The sequence below is a fragment of the Solanum pennellii genome, chromosome 4, assembly GCF_001406875.1.
Source record: "Solanum pennellii chromosome 4, SPENNV200".
Classification (NCBI taxonomy): domain Eukaryota; kingdom Viridiplantae; phylum Streptophyta; class Magnoliopsida; order Solanales; family Solanaceae; genus Solanum; species Solanum pennellii.
Window position 1 is genome coordinate 20,259,241 of NC_028640.1, and position 7,928 is coordinate 20,267,168.

Here is a 7,928-nt window from a genome sequence, read left to right on the forward strand (position 1 = left end):
AGATGAGGTGGGAGAGCTTTTAGTTCTAACTTTGGACCCTCCTCTATAGATGGTTTTGCGGGTGGGGACTCGCGATTCTTCATATCTAACTCATATTTCTTCGGTTTAAACCGAACATCACCTCGATCAAGAGCCGCGACTAATGACTAATACTCTTCAATGCAGTCGCTATCAAAATTCATATCACTGCCGCTAATGCTTCTACACCTAGACGTTCTTCTATTTGTGTCTCAGATGTCTCACCAATGTTATAGGATATGGCAAATACCGATTGGAGCTCACCTCTCTGCCTCATGGACCTACAAATGTTAAAAGTCACTTCCTCATTGTTCAAATGAAATTTCATCTGCCCCTTTTCCATATCAACTAAGGCTCTACCTGTAGTAAGGAATGGTCTCCCAAGAATAATAGGCACTTCAAAATCGACTTCACAATCAACAATAACAAAATCTGCCGGAAATATGAATGACTCCACTTTTACTAGCACATCATGGAGTATCCCTATAGGCCTTTTCACTGTTCGATCAACCATCAGTAGCTGCATCGCAGTGGGCTTTGGCCCCCAGATCACATAATGCTTTCGCAAAATGTAATAGCCCGATTGTACAAGGAATAGTGAACGCACCCGGATCTTTTTTCTTTTGTACCAAAGATCTTGTGGCAATAGCACTACAGTGCTGCATTCTATCATCATCCTCAAAAGTGACCAATCTTTTCTTTGTAACCAGATCTTTCATAAACCTGGCGTAACCGGGCATTTGTTCTAAAGCTTCTACCAAAGGGACATTGATAGAATGTTGTTTCAACATTGTTATAAAACGCTGATATTTACCATCCTCGGTCTTTTTCAATAATCTTTGAGGAAATGGGGGTGGTGGCCTAGGCATGGGAGTTACTTTTTTAGGCACTTCAGCATCTTTTGCAGTGTTATCCTCTACTTCACCATTAATATCTACCACATTATCAGTATCTTTGGTCACCTTTTTCTCATTAGTTGGCATAGGTGGGTCAATGGTTTGCTTGCCACCGCGAGTAGTGATTGCCATACAATGTCCATCATTTTTCGTATTTTGGATAGTGTTGCTAGGAAGAGTGCCCGGTTGCCGTGTGTTCACAGTTGCAAATAATTGGGCCAATTGTAACTCAAGTTGCTTAATCGATATTGCATGTGTATCGACTTTTTGCCCAATACCCGCTAAATCATTCGTCAACTCTTTATTGTGCTCATCACTAGCATCGAACCTCCTCATCATTTTATGGAACATGTCCTCAACTCATGCCATACTACCTCCACCATCCCTAGGAGTAACTTCACGATTTTGAGGATGAACATAGGGCCCATTCCTGTCATTTCTATTACAATAGTTACCCCTGTTGAAGTTGTTGTCGCGGTTGTAGTTTCCATCTCGGACATAATGACCCTCATGGTTGTAGTTACCATAGTTCCAACCTTGGTTCCCTTGACCTTGGCGCCAATTCTCCTGATTAGAGCCTTGAGCACTTGGTCGGAAACCCTCCGTCTGCTCATTTACCGCATAGGAATCCTCCTCATATTAATACTCATCATTTTGTGGCGGTGGTTTCGACAGGTAGTTGACTGCATTTATCTTTTCTGCACCCCCAGTGACATGTTTTTGTACCAACCCAAGCTCAGTTCTCATCTGAGCCATTTCTTCACGAATTTCATCTGTGGCTGGGTTGTGAGTGGACTGCACTGCGAAGGTGTTTCTCCCGGTATCTGACTTCCTAGTACTCCAAGCTTTATTATTCCGGGAGATTTTCTCTAATTTTTCAGCAATCTCAGCATAAGGACACTCCCCATAAGATCCACCTGCTATAGTGTCCAACACCGCTTTATTGTTATCATCCTGTCCCCGATAGAAGTATTCCTTCAGTGACTCATCATCTATACGGTGATTTGGAACACTTCTCAAGAATGAGGTGAATCTATCCCAAGAACTACTAACTGACTCTCCTGGTAGTGCCACAAAGTTATTCACTCTGTCTTTGTGGTTTAGTTTCTTGGAGACCGGATAGTAGCGTGCTAAGAAGACATCCCTTAGTTGGTTCCAAGTGAAGATTGAGTTGTATGGGAGCTCAGTGAACCACATAGCAGCCTCTCCCGTCAGTGAGAGAGGAAACACTCTGAGACCTATTACATCTAAATCCAAATCAGGCCTCCCTACACAGCTTTTACACACTGCCCTTACCTTAGCTATATGGGCATGTGGATCCTCAGAAGGTAGCCCTGAAAACAAACCTCTGGCAGTGAGCATTTGCATCAGGCTACTAGTTACCACGAAGGTGTGGCCTGGTGGTAGAGGAGGCAAGACAAGTGGCCCATCGGAGTCTGCTATGTTGTCATAGCCTCTGTAGTATGCTTGGGGCCGTGGAGCGGGATTTTGTCCCCTCTGTTGGTGTTCACCCGGAGCATCGGGTAACAACTGACCATGAACATCAACCGGAGCTGGGATGTTCTGGTTTGGATCATCATCATTAATTCCCAAGTTTCTATTCATGTTGCGTAGTGTACGCTCTAATTCGTGATCGTAGGGAAACAAGGATCCTCTTCCTCTCCGTGTATTTGGCATACAAGGAAGATCGTTCTGCAAGAATCAAAAACAATAAAACAAAGTAAAATCAAGAAAATATCAACTAAACTATAGTAATAAGTTTAAGTTAATCTAAAAGCTACTTTCCCCGGCAGCGGCGCCAAAATTTGATACGCTCAAACTTACTTCTCGAATAAGAAGTAAAACGGTCGTGTCAAGTAAATAACCCAACTAGTGAGGTTGGGATCGTTCCCACGAGGAAAATAGTTTAGACTTAACTTCAATCTATTACTACTATTGTTCAGTCAATTACTTCCTTGGAAAGCAAAAATAATAAAAGGGGGGTATAAAGACATGGTGGCGTGATCACTAAACTGATTGCCCACAGAGGGGACTTACAACCTACATGGCTAGTAGTTCTGGGACTATTGGGTACGCTAAACCCTAGTCCAACTCGGTATTGTGCTACTCCCAATGAATATTGTAAATTAACTGATTATATCTGAATTTCTGTAAATACTGGATAGCTCAAAACTTAAAATGCAAACTAAGAATTCAACAATTAATCTAGTAATTATGCATTTATAACTTAGGCATGTATATCTGAAGCGTCTGAAATATATGACCTAGCATGTGTAATTAAAGAACTAAAGAAATACAAAGCTAGGGTTCTGACATTCATGCGATAATCTGAGTAAAAACATGATAATCTGATTAGGAACATATATTTAATAAATTCATGAAGTTATATCAAAGTTCTAGAAACCTTAGATTTAATCATGATAAGAGAATCAAGAACTTACTGAGACTAAGGACCCAATGAGTGAAAGGAACCCACTAGTGAAATCCCACATACCTGGTGATGAAATCCACGGAAAAATACTTAAGTTTCAGGGCTGGAACTGCTGGAACTTGTGGCGTTCTTGAACTACGGTTCTTGAGCTTTTTTCTCCTCTCTTGCTTCTGATTTTCTAAGTTTTGATTTAATGAATTGACTTGGATATGTTTTAATTATATTTCTAGGCTTAAACTGACTAAAATCAGATGATATAGGGTCAAAATGACGTACCTTAGGGTTTAAATGGAGTGGGAAAGGTCAAAAAGACCCCTGGAAGGTTGCTGTTGAGCCTCACGACGGCTAGGACTGACGGTCTATCGTGCGCCCGACGCCCCGTCATTGGGTCCGTCGTGAGGGCCTGGTCGACAGGCCTTTACTAAAATGGGCATAACGTTTTACTCGGAGGTCTGATTTTAGCAAGGTAGGTGTCTATGGAAAGATAATTCAATTATATATCTGTGGGTAGGTCATGAAAGACCTAATTCATTTTGATCTAAGAGTTATGATCATTTTGATTTGACCCAATTGAATTTCCCTTTAACTGGCTGCTAATTTTCCACCTACGGTCAGACCTACGGACCGTAGGTCCACCAACGAACCATGATGGTCATCCATAGCTCTTGTCAGAGAGTGATTGAAGTGATTCTTGATCGAAGGTCACGGACTATGGACCATCATTTGAACTACGGACCGTAAGTCCGTCCGTCATCCAAGACTTAACTAATTTTTCTAAGCTAATATTTTTGGGAGTTTCTGATCCCATAGACGGTTGTGCAGGACGGACCGTGGTTCAGGCTACGGTCCATCGATGCCACCGTTGGTAGCTCCTGCAGATTTTTCTAAGAAACTAATTTTTGGTCTGTATTGACTATGGGGTGTTATAAGTGTCGATTGGTACGAGGTAATAACTTAGTCAAATATTGAATACAAGGCTGAATATGAGGTAAAGGTAAGGTAAGTATAGCAACACACGTAGCCAGACCAAGGTGCGGAGTGAAATTTTCTAGATGCCGGACCAAGGATTTAGAGATACATAACTTATCACTTTACATGCAAGATACTAGGAAAGAATTGTTATAGTTAGAAATATCAAGTGAGGAACCTGTGGGGAACACTTAAGCCCTAGTTACTTTTATTAATTGATTAAGCTCCAAGATTTGAATCTGGTAGTTGTTTACTTTAGTTTAGTTAAGTATTTTCATTAATTTAGACATAAAGACCGCCCTTTTATTGTCTTTTGTTTTCTAGGGAAATAATTGACTAAATAATAGTACTAATAGAATAAAGTTAAGTCTAAACTATTTTTCTCGTGGGCACGATCCCAACCTCATTAGTTGGGTTCTCTACTTGATACAACCGCTTTATTTCTTATTTGAGAATTAAGTTTGAGCGTATCAAATTTTTGCGCCGCTGCCGAGGAAAGTAGCTTTTAGATTAACTTAAACTCATAACTAAAGTTTAGTCAATATTTTCTTGATTTTACTTTTCTATTGTTTTTTATTCTTGCAGAACTAACTTTCTTTTATGCCAACTACACGGAGAGGAAGAGAACCCTTGTTTCCCTACGACCACGAATTAGAGTGTACACTACGCAATATGAATCGAAACTTGGGTATTAACGTGATGATCCAAACCAGAACATCCCAGCTGCAGTTGATGTTCATGGTCAGTTATTACCCGGTGATCCTGGTGAAAATCAACAAAGGGGATAAAATCCCGCTCCACGTCTTCAAGAATACTACAGAGGTTATGATAATATTGCAGACTCTGATGGGACACTTGTCTTTCTCCCTCTACCACAAGGTCACACCTTTGTGGTAACTAATAGTCTGATGCAAATGCTCACTGGTAGAGGTTTGTTTTCAGGGCTACCTTCTGAGGACCCACATGCCTATATAGCTAAGGTAAGGGCAGTGTGTAAAAGCTGTGTAGTGAGGCCTGATTTACATTTGGATGTAATAGGGCTAAGAGTATTTCCTCTCTCACTTATGGGAGAGGCTACAATTTGGTTCACCGAGCTCCCTTATAACTCAATTTTCACTTGGAACCAATTAAGGGATGTTTTCATAGCACGTTACTACCCGGTATCCAAGAAACTAAATCACAAAGACAGAGTGAACAACTTTGTGGCACTACCAAGAGAGTCAGTTAGCAGTTCTTGGGATAGATTCACTTTATTTTTGAGAAGTGTCCCCAATCACCGCATAGATGATGAGTCACTAAAGGAGTACTTTTATCGGGACAAGATGATAATAATAAAGCGGTATTGGATACTATAGCGGGTGGTTCTTTTGGGGAGTGTCCTTATGCCTAGATTGCTGAAAAGTTAGAGAAAATCTCCCGGAATAATAAAGCTTGGAGTACTAGGAAGTGAGATACTGGAAAAAAATACCTTCGCAGTGCAATCCACACACAACCCAGCCACAGATGAGATTCGTGAAGAGATGGCTCAAATGAGAACTGAGCTTGGGTTGGTATTAAAACATGTCACTATGGGTGCAGAAAAGATAAAATCAGTTAACTACTTGTCTAAACCACCACCACCAAATGATGAATTTATTATGAGGAGGATTCCTATGCGGTAAATGATCAGACAGGGGGTTTCCGATCGAGTGCCCAAGGCTCAAATCAGGAGAATTGGCGCAAAGGTCAAGGAAACCAAGGTCGGCTCTATTGTAACTATAACCGTGAGGGTCATTATGTCCGAGATGGAAATTACAACCGCGACAACAACTTCAACAGGGGTAACTATGGTAACAGATATGATAGGAATGGTCCCTATGTTTCTCCTCAAAATCGTGAAGTTACTCCTAGGGATGGTGGAGGTAGTATGGCGCGAGTTGTGGATATTTTGCACAAAATGATGAGGAGGTTCGATGCTAGTGATGAGCACATTAAAGATTTAAGGAGTGATTTAGCGGGTATTGGGCAGAAAGGCGATACACATGCAATATTGATTAAGCATCTTGAGTTGCAAATGGCCCAATTATCTGCGACTGTGAACACACGGTAACCGGGCACTCTTCCTAGCAACACTGTCTGAAATTCCAAAAAATGATGGACACTGTATGGCAATCACTACTCGGGGTGGTAAGCGAACCATTGACCCACCTATGTCGTCTAATGAGGGAAAGGTGAGAAAAGATAATGATAAAGTGGTAGAGGTTAGTGGTGAAGTAGAAGATAACACTGGAAAAGATGTTGAAGTGCCTAAAAGGTAATTCCCATGCCTAGACCACCACCACCCTTTCCTCAAAGATTAGTGAAAAAGACCGAGGATGGTAAATATCGGCGTTTTATAACAATGTTGAAGCAGCTTTCTATCAATGTCCCTTTGGTAGAAGCTCTAGAACAAATGCCCGGTTATGCCAAGTTTATGAAAGATCTGGTTACAAAGAAAATATTGGTCACTTTTGAGGATGATGATAGAATGCAGCATTGTAGTGCTATTGCTGCAAGATCTCTAGTACAAAAGAAAGAAGATCCGGGTGCATTCACTATTCCTTGTACAGTCGGGTTATTACATTTTGCGAAAGCCTTATGTGATTTGGGGGCAAGCATATATCTTATGCCCCTCTCAATTTACAAGAAGTTGGGTTTGGGTGATCCGAAGCGTAATGCGATAGGGCTACTGATGGCCGATCGAACAGTAAAAAGGCCTATAGGATACTCCACGATGTTCTAGTAAAAGTGGAGTCATTCATATTTCCGACAGATTTTATTATTCTTGATTGTGAAGTCAATTTTAAAGTGCCTATTATTCTTGGGAGGCCATTCCTTGATACGGGTAGAGCCTTAGTTGATATGGAAAATGGGCAGATGAAATTTTGCTTGAACAATGAAGAAGTGACCTTTAACATTTGTAGGTCTATGAGGCAGAGTGGTGAGATCCAAGCGGTATCTGCTATATCCTACAAAGAAAAGATGAAGAAGTACCAGGACCTAAAAATTAAAAAACGAGAGTGTATGGTTGGGGATCTGGTGCTTTTATACAATTCTAGGTTGCGCTTATTTACGGGCAAGCTCAAGTCCAACTGGACTGGCCCTTACTTGATTACCTAACTATTCCCTCATGGAGCAGTTGAGTTAAAAACCAAGGAGGGTGTGCGGTTTAAGGTGAATGGACAATGAATTAAAATCTATTTCGTTCATGCTGAATCGGCGAATGAAGTGATCGAGGCATACCATCTTGATGAAGTGGGAGTAATCAAGTGTCTTCAGTCGTGCCGCGACGTTAAATCAGGCGCTTGTTGGGAGTCAACCCATTACTTATAGTTTTACTTCAAGTAATAGTAGCATTTTCTACTACAGGTAGCATATCACCAGAAAATTCTGTAGAAAATCACTCCGCAACAATCACTGACGGATACATCAACGGACCGTCACGCTTGCGATAGACCGTCGCATGAATCCGTCGTGCCAGGTACATTTTTCATTTATTTTCAAAATTAGGGCACCCACGACGGAACCCATGATGGACATCGCAAAATAGACAGACCGTCGTCAGGGACTCTTTGCGTCATTAACCACCAACCCGG